Genomic DNA, 14692 nt, shown 5'->3' on the forward strand with positions numbered 1-14692 from the left:
CAAAATTAAATTTGAATTAAATACACTTCATTAACTTCTCCACTAAATCAATGTCAAATAAAAAAATTACATTTTTATTGGACAAACAATTCATAGAAATTATAATATCAACATTTTTTATTTAACGAATCTGAACGAAAAATATTACCAAATTTGAACCGAAACTAGATAATATCCAAACGGATTTACCATTTTAGTATCTAGAGAACCATAACTAAACTTGATCTGAATGAAATATTTCGGATATTCGAATGTATTTAAATCATATCATATTTATATAGTTCAATATGTTAGCTATTTTAGAGTTAATATCCAAGATATAAGCTATTTCAAAGTTGTTTAAAATATTTTAAATATAAAAAATAGTCGAAAGTAAACATCTAAAGTAGATAAACAATTATCAAAACACCAAAAATACTTAAAATATATATTTATTCTCCATCCAAATATTCAAGTTAAACATATTTTAAATTTTTAATTTAGGTACTTTGGCTTACATTACTCAAATTTACATATTATATTATTTTTATTTTTAGATTCAGAGATATTTAAAGATATATAAATTTTGAAAATTTAAAATAGTTTAAACGGGTTATAAAACCCGCAAAGATCCGAATCAAACCGGAACCAAAATTTATAAATACACGAACAAAGCTAGAATTTTTAAACTCGAAAATCTCAAACCCGAATAGATTTTAACCGAATTCGAGTGGGTACCCAAATACCCACTCCTAACTTAGTTAATATAAAACGATCAAATATTATAAATATACTATTTTGTATAAATAAATCAAAACTAAAAGTGAAAATTAATACTCGTGCGGTCGCACGGGTCAAGATCTAGTACAGATTTTAAAACCGTATTTGTCTCAATAGCGTTTTGCTCCTAAGTTTATTGGTTTTTTTTCTTAGTTCGCGTTTGTTGTGTGTTCACAACACAGACGAACAGAAACGGCATAGCATCTGGTCTCGTGTGTCTTAAACGGTGCGAATTTAAAAGTTCATATACATTCCTGTTGGCATGTGCATGCCGCCGACCATTTGCTTTGGCCTTTACATTCACATAATATAAACTACTAGATGGGGAAAAACCGGAATTGAAGAATTGAATTAGAACCGAACCGAAATATTTAAAATCAAAATCGGATAAAAACCTTCAAACATCCGGATGAATTCCTATATTTCTATATCTGAAATAATCGAACCGAACCAGAATCAAACCAAAAATTGAATGAGTATCCGAATATATAAAATATTAATTATATAACATATAACATAACTAAATATATATATATATATAAAAAAGTATCCAGATATTTTTATAAATATCTAAAGTAATCCGAAATATCTAAGTTAAATAAATATTAAAATTTTTTTAAAAAAAATAAAAATTTAGAATATTAAATAAATATTTTTAAAATTATATAATTTTCTAAAATATTAATAAAATGAAAATAACTAAAAATTAATAATAAATAAGATTAAATTAAATAGAGAATAACTAAATAAAAAGTTCACAATTTAAAAAAAAATGGAAAATAGAAAATTCAAAAGGAACAATGTGTTGAATATACTCAGTTGAAGTATTAATTTGGCAAATGCCCATAGGTTTTCAAATGGTAAAAGTGAATAACCTTTTAGCCATTGATGGACGAAATTAGCCCTGCTTTTAGAGAAAGAGATCTGGCAGTCGTCAGTCTGCAGATTTGGCAGATGATCTGATGTAGAGTTGTTCAGAGCAGTAGGCATGCCAGTAGAGGTGGATCAGACGAAGGTTCGTTGGGTAAAGGAGGGTTTCGTACTTGTCGGCTGCGTTCGGTAAGCGCACCTCAGATAGCGTAACTTCTATGTTATTGTGTTACATTATATGTTTGCTTGGTAATGTTTATCGTTAGCCGTTAACTAAGATTTACGGGAGATAAACTATGCTAACTAAAATGTAAATGGGCTTGCAACCAAATTTTAGTTGTAAAACCTTTCGAATAGCGGTTAAGTGTATTAATCAATTCAAATCTGATTTCATATATGGGTGTTAATGATTTCATATTACTAAGATAGGTTAAAATTTGGAGTTGTGTTTTGGTAAGACATACTTATAACATTAGGCATTTCGTACGTAGTGTGTTTCGGAGTTATTATTTTCACTTGTACTTTGGACAAAAACTTTAATTATAACTGTCATTTAACTCTAAAACATGATGTTGCTTTAAGTTTTGATTTAACAATTTTACAAAGGGTGTAACTCAAAATTGTAACTCAACCATAATACATGATAACTCGAACTTAAAATCAGAAAACTAAATTTAATGCATGATTGGTGACATTTTTGAGTTATTAGAACCTTAACTCAAACTAAATCAGTGTTACCACATGTTACCAATCAACAGCCAATATTTAGCACCTAATATGTTGTGTTACATATCCAATATATAGTAACGGTTAATTTTTTAACATATAACAAAGTATATAACAACTACATGTATTGTTAACAAGTTATAATATTTTTTTTATGCTAAAAGAATAAATAGTTTTGATACTAGTAACGAGTAAAACTACTAAGTTAACATTCAATAATCATTATTGTTGATTGTTAATAATTGATGTAACATTTTTAAAAATATAGTAGCAGTTAACATATGTATTAGTTGTTACTTCTCATGTAACACATATAACAAGCAGACATATTAACATATATAATATTTTGATTTACACGATAACATATATATATATATTCTTTGCTAATTTTCATGTTATTATCCGCTAATAGATAAGTTAGCTATTAAGATTTATATTAATGAGTAAAACAACTAAGTTAACATTCAATAATCATTATTTTTGGTTGTTACTAATTGATGTAGCATTTAAGAAAAAAAAATTAGTTGTTAACATATATATTAGTTGTTAGATATGGCTTCGAACTAAGAAGATTTAGACATGACATATAAGTGGAGATGAGTGATTAATAAGGGTTACAAAATTAAAGATTTGTAGTTAGAGAACTTAAATTAGAAAACAAAGAAATTGAAGAGGTGTAAATGAGAAATGAGTGCAGACAGTTGCAATTCTTGGGAAATCTAACGTACAATAGCGTGTTGTGGACAGAGAAAATGGACATGAAACTTCTCGGGGAATTTGATTAATTTCCCGTCTGGAGTTCAGTGAAACTGACACAAATCAGAACTCTATGCTAGTAGCGTGCAGAGCGAAGTAGGGGCAACACAGGAACGAGAAAGTCGACGCTTCACCTTGGGTACTTGACCAATATAGCTTCCTTTTAGTGGCACGGTAGCCAATTTCTCAATTCAAATTTCACTTGTGACGATGGTTTCTCACATAACCATTAACAATGACGATAATTGCCATATCTCCAATGATAGTTTCCAACATCATCGTTGAAAATAACAGAAAAATCTTTTTCAAACTTTTGAATTTTCATTTTTCTTTGAAATATATGAATTTTTTATTTTTCTCTTTTTTAATTTGATCTCATTTATTTTTGAATTTTAATTTTCTAAATATTAATTAATTTTCTGATTTTTTTATAATTTTATGATTTTTATTTAATTTATGAGTTTTTATTAAATTTTACCATTTTTGTTTAATTTTCTGATTTTAATTAATTTTGATTAAATAATTATTTTTAAAATTTTAGAAAATTATTTAATTTTCTAATTTTTTTTTTCGTTTTTGTGAATTTTATTAAAAGTTTCAATTTTTATTTATTATTTGAATTCATTTATTTTTTATTTATTTTATTTTATTAATTAAATAATTATTTTTGAAAAATTACCTGCTGAACATGTCAACTTTTTGATTTGGAGGTTTTTTTTTGATATAAAAATCAATTTGAAGGTTAAAAGTGTTAGTGAAAAAATTTCAAAGTTTAAAGTGCTACTAAGTGATATTTTGAAAGTTTTTTATGCGATTTTCCCTTAATTATTAGGTTTCAACGCGCAACGTCTCATCGCTTCCAAGTTCCAATGATTTCCGAGAACTCAGACGATATATTGTTACGTTTTTTTGTTCTCTTCTTCTTATGCATTTTTAATATTCTTTTGGTCTGAATATTGTCTGACAATTATTTGTTGAAAGTATCCAACGTCATAAGAATTATGTTATGCGTTGTTTTTTATGTAGATTAACGCCTATGACGTCTAACCCAGCTTACTTCAATATTAGCAGAAATGTAGCCTAGATGATCGATATAGTACTACCACACTAGAATATAAATATTATTATGAGTAAAGTAAAATTCAAATTAGATGTAGCTGTAAATTTATATTGGCATTGGTTAAAACGCGTAAGTTTTGTATGGTTTAAGTACAACTAGATCTTGACCTGTCCGACTAGACGGGTGTTTACTTTAACTTGTAAAAATATTATCAACTTATAAAAAATTGGAAATTATTGAATTTTATAAAATATGGTTCATGTTATTTGCTATCGTATGATTGTTATTGTATTTAATGTACTTGTAACACGAAAAAATAGTAATGTTAGTATATATATTTTTTGCATTGTTTATATTGTAACCATATAATTTTAAATGAATAATTACATATCTATTGTATTAATGGACAAGAAATCTTGTTTGAAAAAAAAATATTTTTACTTTTGTATTATATAAAAACTATAAATATCAATAATTATAATAAACAACCAATAATTACAATGATCCAATAAATAATCTAGTTATCAAAATTGATTATAATAGCAAATTAAATAATGTGGCTTAATTTTATAGTAACAATTTTAAAAAGATATAAACTCAACCTAAAATAGATGTTATTTTTGTATCTAAATAACATTTTAATTTTTTAACTTTGCTAAACAAAACTAAAAGTATTTCTACTTTAATAAGATAGACGTGTTTTAATTAAAAACAACCTAAAACTCACTATTTATATATATTTTTTTCTTACCCAATAATATGAACCGGTGGAAATATGTTTTGCCCAAGGGGAGGGAAAAATATATTTCCGCAACTAAATTTTTCGTATTTATCAATTATCACACGCTATTCACATTTAATTTCTAACAATCACCTGAACAACCCTCACAATATGTGAATGGTGGCAGCGTGGATTTGCCATTTTCACATTGAAAACACAAAATAGAACAATTTAGAAAAATAAGTATATAAGACTATATATAAGGCACTAACTAGGACAAAGGTTAACAAAGTGTTTTTCGGTTCATCATGGTCGAATGTTTCATTTTCGGATAGAGGAATATATAATTGATCAAAACCAATTATTTTGTTGTTGCAGCTCACTGATGCAATGTTCCCTTTTTTTTCTACAAAAATGATCTTATGTACTCTTTTTTTTTTAACTCTGAATAATTATGCTATTACAAACTATAAGAACGTTACAGACGATTTTACAGCCGACAATTCTACCCGTCACTGGCTGCATCACCTCACCTAAACCACCCTATCGTATACATGTCTGATAGTACTCCTTGCGCCATGCTGCAAAACCTCTTGTAAGCCTTCTCTTCCTTAATTCGCATAATTTCGTTTTCACTGGGATTCGAAACCCAGACCTCCTGATGTAGAAGCATTAATGAACCCTTAGTCAAACCATTAGACCAAGGGGCTTCCACGCTAATACGGCACATATTTACAACTAATAAAAGTAAAATCGGAGACATTATAATGGCTTTGATTAGTAACCTTGCGGAGTGGCGGAATGATATCTGAAATGCGATTCTACAAGTATTTCACCAGTCAACTAAATGTTGCAGAATAAAAAAACGCTGACAAAAAAAAATTGTTATATGCTAATATTATCTTAAAACTAAAATACATAGCAATTATTTTTAATGATAAATAATTATATTGTAAATAATGTTCTATTATAATTTGTATATTATAAAATATCAATCGATTATTAAAACGTATTGAAAGATAAGTTAGATATTTATAACAAGAACTAACATATTTTTAATAAATTTTGGTTGTTTTCACATTTTGTAATAATCAGTTTAATTATTTCTATTTTTTTTAATTATAAAAATTAAATATCATAAAAATTTGTTTAAGTTTAATATGTATTTCACTATTATGCAAATTTTTAAATTTTCTGCGACTTAATTAATTTTTTTTCACAGCTTAATTAATATTTCTGCGATTCTGAGATTAAACGATGGTTAACAATCGGAGTCCATGTTTACATGATTCATAAATTAAGTAACATCTTAAATACAAAATATATAAGTCATAAATGTAACATTTATCCTGAGTATTATATGACATTTTTATTTTCTTGAAAAGTTGTGAAATCGCATGATATACACATAAATTAAAAGGCTTACTTGTGAAATAGCTAAGAACAAAAGAGAATTTAGTTTTGTAGAGAGAAGATAGAGAGAAATAAAAAGAGAAAAGATGAGAGAGGGTGTGATTTTAGTTAATTAATGAATTATTGTTTTTTTATAGTTATCTCACCCAATTTTCCTAAATAAAAAAGGGTGATATTAACTTCAGAGTGAAAGAACAATTTGTCTCAAGTACTGATGTGATCATGGACAAGATAGCTGATGGAGATAAAGATGGAGAACTTAGAGATGATCCAGCTGAAGAAGATGATGTCTTAACCATTCCTAGAGGTCCCATGACTCGATCTAGAACCAAGCAACTTAAAGAAGCCATTGGGGGACTGATCCGGAAGTCTTGGAAGCAAGAAGAAAGTTTTGGAGGAAGCTTGATACTTCAAGACACTCTCATTACCATTCAAGCCATCTTACCATAAAGCTGAGTATCATCTAGGCTAGCAAGCTATTTGTGCTATTTTTCCTTATCTTTGTTTTTGTCCCAATGGGTTTTGCAAAGATAGGTTTTTAACGAGGCCATAGTCTTGCTACTCAAAACTCCTAGATGATACTCTCGGACCAACTACATGAAGAACCTTATATTATGTTTTATTTTCCTAAGTACTTATGTCTTTTATTCTCGGAACTTTATCTAAGTTGTGTCTTTATTTCTACATTGACTAAAAGAGCGTGTTCCTTTTAGTTTGAGTTGATTGGAGCCTGTTCCAAGTCTCTCATTATATATATGTGTGTGCCGCAACCCTAATAATCTATCAAGTCTTCTTTTATTCAAAACCTTTCTGTTTTCTTCTCCCTTTGCTTTCGCGAGTTAAGAGAGTGTCTGGTGTGTAATATCCAACGCCCAAGGGCTTTAGAAAGGTGTGTCATATCCGATCTAAGCCTAGGAGTATCAAGGAGCCTTTCCACAGCCTCTTGTGTCACCATTCGATCCACAACCTTGATAAACTTGAGTCTCTGATTCGTTTATGCAAGAATCTATCCCATACAATCCAGAGAAGAGTCCTAGGATCTCATTAAGTGGTATCAGAGCACTCTGGAAGGGGAGTTTCGATTTCTCTTTTCTGTGTTCTTAAGATCTACTCTTTGTTGTTTCATATCTTTGATCTCTTGTGTTCTTGTGTGTTGTTTCTCACTCGATCTATTGTTTTCATCATCATGATTGATAGATCTGTTGTCTCGTGTTCCATCATTGATAGATCTAAGAGTTTTGATCAAGTTTTAAATAAAACCCTTCGCATTCTTGTCAATCACGTTACGGTTTAAGTTTGATCTGAAAGTTTCTAGTGATTGTGTGCTCCGATCTGTTATTGCTAGCATAGATCCGTGTCCACTGAATCTTGAATCATCATCTGTTGAATCTGTTTTTTTTCTGTTTCAATCTCGAAAGTGTTTGAATTCAAATCGCCGCGTGTTGTTCAAGTATCTCGATTTGCCGCTTTGTTTGAATCCTTTGTTTCCTTATTTGAATCTTTGTGTTTTAATCTCTTTGAACTACTTACTGGTTCAAGTCTTTTGTGTATCAGGAAGCAATGAGGTCTGAGGAGGATGATGCAACTTTTATGAGAAGAAATAAGTTGTTACAAGAGTCAATCACCAAACAAGTTATGGATGCTATGGTGAAGTTACTGGAAGAGAAGTATGATCAAAGACCCAATGATGCGCCTGAGCAAACATCTGGTCAGAGACATGAGCCAAGGAGGAACAGGTGTGGTCAGCATGAGCATGCTGGGTCTGAGGAGACTGATAATTTCTATGAGAAAAGCAGCCATAGCTCCGGATCAAGACATAGTAGTAGAAGGTCTAGACATGATCATGAGGGCCGTAGATACAGACGCAATGAGCTATCTGGACTTAAGGTCAAGATCCCTCTGTTCTATGGAAAAGCTGATCATGATGCATATCTTGAGTGGGAAAAGAAGATAGAGCTTGTCTTCAACTGTCAACACTACTCAGAGATTAAAAAGGTTCAAGTTGCTGCTACTAAGTTCAATGACTATGCATTGAGTTGGTGGGATCAGTTGGTTACAAACAAGAGGCGCAATGGGGAGTCTCCTATTGAGACATGGGTTGAGATGAAGTCTTTGATGCGCAGGAGGTTTGTTCCCAGCCACTATCACCGTGATCTTCACCAAAAGCTGAGGCTGCTTACCCAAGGTTCAAGATCTGTGGAGGAATACTTTTAAGAGATGGAATTACTTATGTTGAGAGCTAAAGTTTCTGAAGATAGTGAAGCTACCATGGCACGGTTTCTTGGTGGGCTCAACCGTGAGATACAAGACAAAGTAGAGATGCAACACTACTTGGAGATAGAGGAGATGTTACACAAATCTATCTTGGTGGAGCAACAAGTTAAGAGAAGAAGTCATGTGCGTAGCAGTTATGGGTCTAACCGGTACCATACCTCCAAGGAAGATAAACCGAGCTACCAGAAGGAGAGTAAGCCACAGCCTAAGGAATACCCTAAGCCTAGTAGCATCTACAACAAGGATAAAGGTAAAGCAGAGGCTACCAGCTCGCGTGCAAGAGATGTGAAGTGCTTTAAGTGTCAAGGGCGTGGGCACTATGCTAATGAGTGTACCAACAAGAGAGTTATGGTTCTTTTGGAGAATGGTGAGTATGAATCTGAAGATGAAAGACCAGAGACTGAGCAAGAATATTCAGAAGCAGAGTATGAAGAGAAACCAGTTCATGGTAGGCTTTTGCTTGCAAGAAGAACACTCAGCCTACAAAGCAAGACCGAGGAGCAAGAACAAAGAGAAAATTTGTTCTACACACGCTGTATGGTGCAAGGAAAGGTTTGTAGTCTGATCATTGATGGTGGAAGCTGTGTCAATGTTGCTAGTGAGACAATGGTAAAGAAGCTTGGTCTACAAACTCATAAACATCCTAAACCTTACCGACTGCAATGGCTTAATGAAGAAGGCGAGATGAGGGTATCTACTCAGGTTTCTGTACCCTTATCCATTGGGAGATATGAAGATGACATCCTCTGTGATGTTATACCCATGGAAGCCAGTCACATATTGCTTGGAAGGCCTTGGCAGTTTGATATGCGTATCACTTATGATGGCTTCACCAACAAACATTCTTTTGAGTTTAATGGCAAGAGAACTACCCTGGTGCCTATGACTCCTAAAGAAGTTCATGAAGATCAACTACAACTTCAGAAAAAGAAAGAGATTGATTTCAAGCCTGATAAACCACAACATAACTTCTATGCCAAAACTGGTGACATCAAAAGATCTCTTTACTCTCATCAATCGGTTCTCTTATTTGTGTTTAAAGAATCTCTAATATCTCTAACCAACTGTGCACCGGTATATCCGAGTGAGATGTCAGCTCTTTTACAGGAATATCAGGATGTATTTCCAGAAGAAAACCCTATTGGTTTGCCTCCTATCCGTGGGATTGAGCACCATATTGACTTTGTTCCAGGAGCTACTCTTCCTAATAGACCAGCATACAGAACTAACCCTGTGGAGACTAAGGAGCTACAAAGGCATGTTGAAGAGTTGATGGAAAAAGGCCACATCCGTGAAAGCATGAGTCCTTGTGATGTACCTGTGCTCCTTGTGCCCAAGAAGGATGGAAGCTGGCGCATGTGTGTTGATTGTAGAGCAATCAACAATATAACAGTGAAGTATTGTCACCCTATTCCTAGATTAGATGATATGCTTGATGAATTGCATGGCTCTAGTATCTTTTCTAAGATATATTTGAAGAGTGTGTATCATCAAATTAGGATGAAAGAGGGAGATGAGTGGAAAACAGCCTTTAAGACTAAGCATAGTTTGTATGAGTGGTTAGTGATGCCTTTTGGCTTAACTAATGCTCCTAGCACTTTTATGAGGTTGATGAATCATGTGCTTAGGTCCTTTATAGGATTGTTTGTGGTAGTTTACTTTGATGATATCCTAGTTTACTCTAAGAGCTTAGAAGAGCATATAGATCATCTTAGGTCTGTTCTTGATGTTTTGAGAAAAGAAAAACTATTTGCTAATCTTAGGAAATGCACTTTCTGTACGGATAACTTGGTCTTCCTAGGCTTTGTTGTGAGTGCAGATGGAGTAAAAGTGGATCAGGAGAAGGTGAGAGCAATTCAAGAATGGCCAATCCCTAAGACCATAAGTGAAGTGAGGAGCTTCCATGGGCTTGCTGGCTTCTACAGGCGGTTTGTTAAAGACTTTAGTACTATAGCAGCTCCCTTGACTGAGGTGATAAAGAAGGAAGTCGGATTCAAGTAGGGAGAAGCACAAGAGACTGCCTTCCAATGCCTTAAAGAGAAGCTTACTCATGCCCCTCTTCTTATACTTCCTGATTTCAATAAAACGTTTGAGATTGAATGTGATGCCTCAGGAATTGGTATTGGTGCTGTGCTTATGCAGGAAAAGAAACCAATAGCATACTTTAGTGAGAAGCTTAAAGGAGCCACCCTCAACTATGCAACTTATGATAAGGAACTCTATGCTTTGGTGAGGGCTTTGCAGACTTGGCAACATTACTTATGGCCCAAAGAGTTTGTCATTCACACGGATCATGAGTCTCTCAAGTACTTTAAAGGCCAGAACAAGCTCAGCAAGAGACATACTAGGTGGGTCGAGTTCATAGAAACCTTTCCCTATGTGATCAAATACAAGCAAGGTAAAGAAAACATAGTGGCTGATGCTTTATCTCACAGGAATGTTCTCTTGAACACTCTTGATGTTAAACTATTGGGGTTTGAGCAGATTAAAGGTTTGTATGAGACTGATCCTGATTTTAAAGATGCTTATAACTCTTGTGAGAAATTTGATGCCGATCATTACTTTAGGCATGATGGAATTCTTTTCTATAATAATAAACTGTGTGTGCCTAACTGTTCTTTGAGAGATTTTTTTGTTAGGGAAGCTCATGGAGGCAGTCTTATGGGTCACTTTGGTATTGCAAAGACTCTTAAAACATTGCAGGATCACTTCTTTTGGCCCCTGATGAAAAGAGATGTGGAGAAACTTTGTGAGAGATGTGCAACTTGTAAGCAATCTAAGTCTAAGGTTCAGTCTCACGGTTTGTACACTCCTCTACCTATTCCTTATCATTCTTGGAATGACATATCTATGGACTTTGTTGTTGGATTGCCTAGAACTAGGACTGGAAAGGATTCCATCTTTGTTGTGGTTGACAGGTTCTCAAAAATGGCACATTTCATAGCATGCCATAAGACTGATGATGCATTGCATGTTGCTAACATGTTCTTTAAAGAAATTGTGCGCATTCATGGCATGCCTAGGACTATAGTTTCTGATAGATACACTAAGTTTCTAGTTATTTTTGGAAGACTCTTTGGTCTAAGTTAGGCACTAAGCTCTTGTTCTCCACTACATGTCATCCGAAAACTGATGGACAAACTGTGGTAGTTAATAGGACTCTAGGAACTCTCTTATGTGCATTCATTAAAAAGAATCTGAAATCTTGGGAGGACTATCTACCTTATTGTGAATTTACATATAATCATGTTGTGCACTCTACTTCTAAGTTTTCTCCCTTTGAAATTGTTTATGGGTTCAATCCTACCTCTCCTTTGGATTTAATACATTTACCTGAGTGTGAAAGGGTCAGTATTGATGGCAAGAAGAAGGCCGAGATGGTGAAACAACTCCATGAGCATGCTAGGCTAAACATAGAAGAGAAGACTAAGCAGTATGTCAAACATGCCAATAAGGGAAAGAGTGAGAGGGTTTTTAAGGAGGGTGATCAAGTCTAGGTGCATCTAAGAAAAGAAAGGTTTCTTAAGGAGAGGAAATCCAAGCTTATGTCGAGAGTTGATGGACCTTTTGAGATCATAAAGAAGATCAGCAACAACGCCTACAAAATTGATCTCCAAGGTAAGTATGATGTGAGTAATAGCTTTAATGTTACTGACTTGATTCTTTTTATTGCAGATGAACCTGATTTGAGGTCAAATCCTTTTCAAGAGGGAGGGGATGATGTGACCATGGATAAGATAGCTGATGGAGATAAAGATGGAGAACTTAGAGATGATCCAGCTGAAGAAGATGATGTCTTAACCATTTCTAGAGGTCCCATGACTCGATCTAGAACCAAGCAATTTAAAGAAGCCATTGGGAGACTGATCCGGAAGTCTTGGAAGCAAGAAAAAAAGTCTTGGAGGAAGCTTGATACTTTAAGACACTCTCATTACCATTCAAGCCATCTTACCATCAAGCTGAGTATCATCTAGGCTAGCAAGCTATGTGTGCTCTTTTTCCCTATCTTTGTTTTTGTCCCAATGGGTTTTGCAAAGATAGGTTTTTAACGAGGCCATAGTCTTGCTACTCAAAACTCCTAGATGATGCTCTTGGACCAACTACATGAAGAACCTTATATTATGTTTTATTTTCCTAAGTACTTATGTCTTTTGTTCTCGGAACTCTATCTAAGTTGTGTCTTTATTTCTACATTGACTAAAGGAGCGTGTTCCTTTTAGTTTGAGTTGATTGGAGCCTGTTCCAAGTCTCTCACTATATATATGTGTGTGCCGCAACCCTAATAATCTATCAAGTCTTTTTTATTCAAAACCTTTGTGTTTTCTTCTCTCTTTGCTTTCGCGAGTTAAGAGAGTATCTGGTGTGTAATATCCAGTCTGTTGGTATGTAATATCCAACGCCCAAGGACTTTAGAAAGGTGTGTCATATCCGATCTAAGTCTAGGAGTATCAATGAGCCTTTCTGCCGCCTCTTGTGTCACCATTCGATCCATAATCTTGATAAACTTGAGTCTCTCATTCGTTTATGCAAGGATCTATCCCATACAATCTAGAGAAGAGTTCTAGGATCTCATTAAGTACTAACTCCTGGCTATTTCAGGAATAACAACTACGTAATATTTATTTGGTTAATGTATTTTGAATGTTCTTTTAATTGTATTTGGAATGTAAATTGAGGTAAGTTCAATTACACAGTTAGGGACAACTAGGTGATTCTCCCGTGCTCATGCACGGGAATAAATACTTATAAAATAATCAAATCATAATAATTGTTAAACATTTACATATGTTTTTTTATAATTTAAGTAATTTATTACTTATATTTATGATGAATAAAGAGAATTGTATTAGGTATCATTATATGGATATAAAAATCTATATATTTGTTCATAATTTTTAAGTTATTTTAATTTATATCATAAAAATAATATTAAATATCATTATGTTTTCATCTTAATTAGATATGCAATTCTATGTATAGTAATTTGGATCAATTCATGTATGGTATCATTGAGCTCTATATTTGGTTTCAAAGTAAACAACAATTTTTAATTAAGTTAAAATTAAATTTTTATTTTTATTTTATTTAGTTTGGTTCATTCTATTAGATTTGTAAATATATTTATACAAGTTTTTATAATTGTATATATGTTTTCTGAGAAAAAAGAAATATAAAGCTGAAATTGCGTTAACAAATACTTCTAATATTTTAATTTTTAATATATCTTATTTTGGATAAAATTATATAAAATAAATTAATGTGCTAATAGATTAAGAATTGAATAAGCAAACCAATTCATAAATATTTTCAATTCATTGATTAATTTCGAATTCATAAGATAGTTACACCCAGAAATTCAAAAGATTGTATTTATACATATGTTTTCATTTTAATTAGTATCTTATTCAAACATAATATTTGGACAGTTTAAGTGTTCATTGTTCGGTAATTTTCGCATCTATATTTCAAACTGAACACCTGTTTTTTTACTTTAATAAGATTTAATTGAATTACAATTTTTAGCTTAATTTAGTTCAGTTCATCTTTTATATTCTAAGTATAGTTATAAATCTTATAAAATTTGGTAAGTTTATTTTTAAAAATATAGAAAACACACAGAAATGTTGTAGTTGCATTCAATGAACATGTTTTATAATGTTAAAAATTCATGTACATATATGAATATTTATAAAACAGTAAATCCGAATAATTGTAATCATCACTTGTTAATTGTGGATACATTTTATAATTTTATCAATAAAAATTAGGTAAATTTTAAATTTTAATTTATAAATTTTCTTAATGATATTAGATGATCACTTACGTTGTTTGAAATTATTTTTCTGTAAATCATTTAATCAAAATACAATCATTTAAAATATGTTTCTTAAAAAAATTGTCTTAACTATTTTCTTTTTAAAATTATATGTATACACCTATATATTTTGAAAATTATTAGATATTCACTTATTTAAATTTTTAGGGAAAATATAAAGTAAGAAAAAATAAATTCGTTTTTGTATATAAAAATCTATATATTTATAGATATTTTCCTTTTTATTATATATGGGTTTTATAAGATAAATAAACTATAATAAAAAAGATAATTGAAG

Source organism: Raphanus sativus, chromosome 3 (genome assembly GCF_000801105.2).
Source record: "Raphanus sativus cultivar WK10039 chromosome 3, ASM80110v3, whole genome shotgun sequence".
NCBI classification, from domain to species: Eukaryota; Viridiplantae; Streptophyta; class Magnoliopsida; order Brassicales; family Brassicaceae; genus Raphanus; species Raphanus sativus.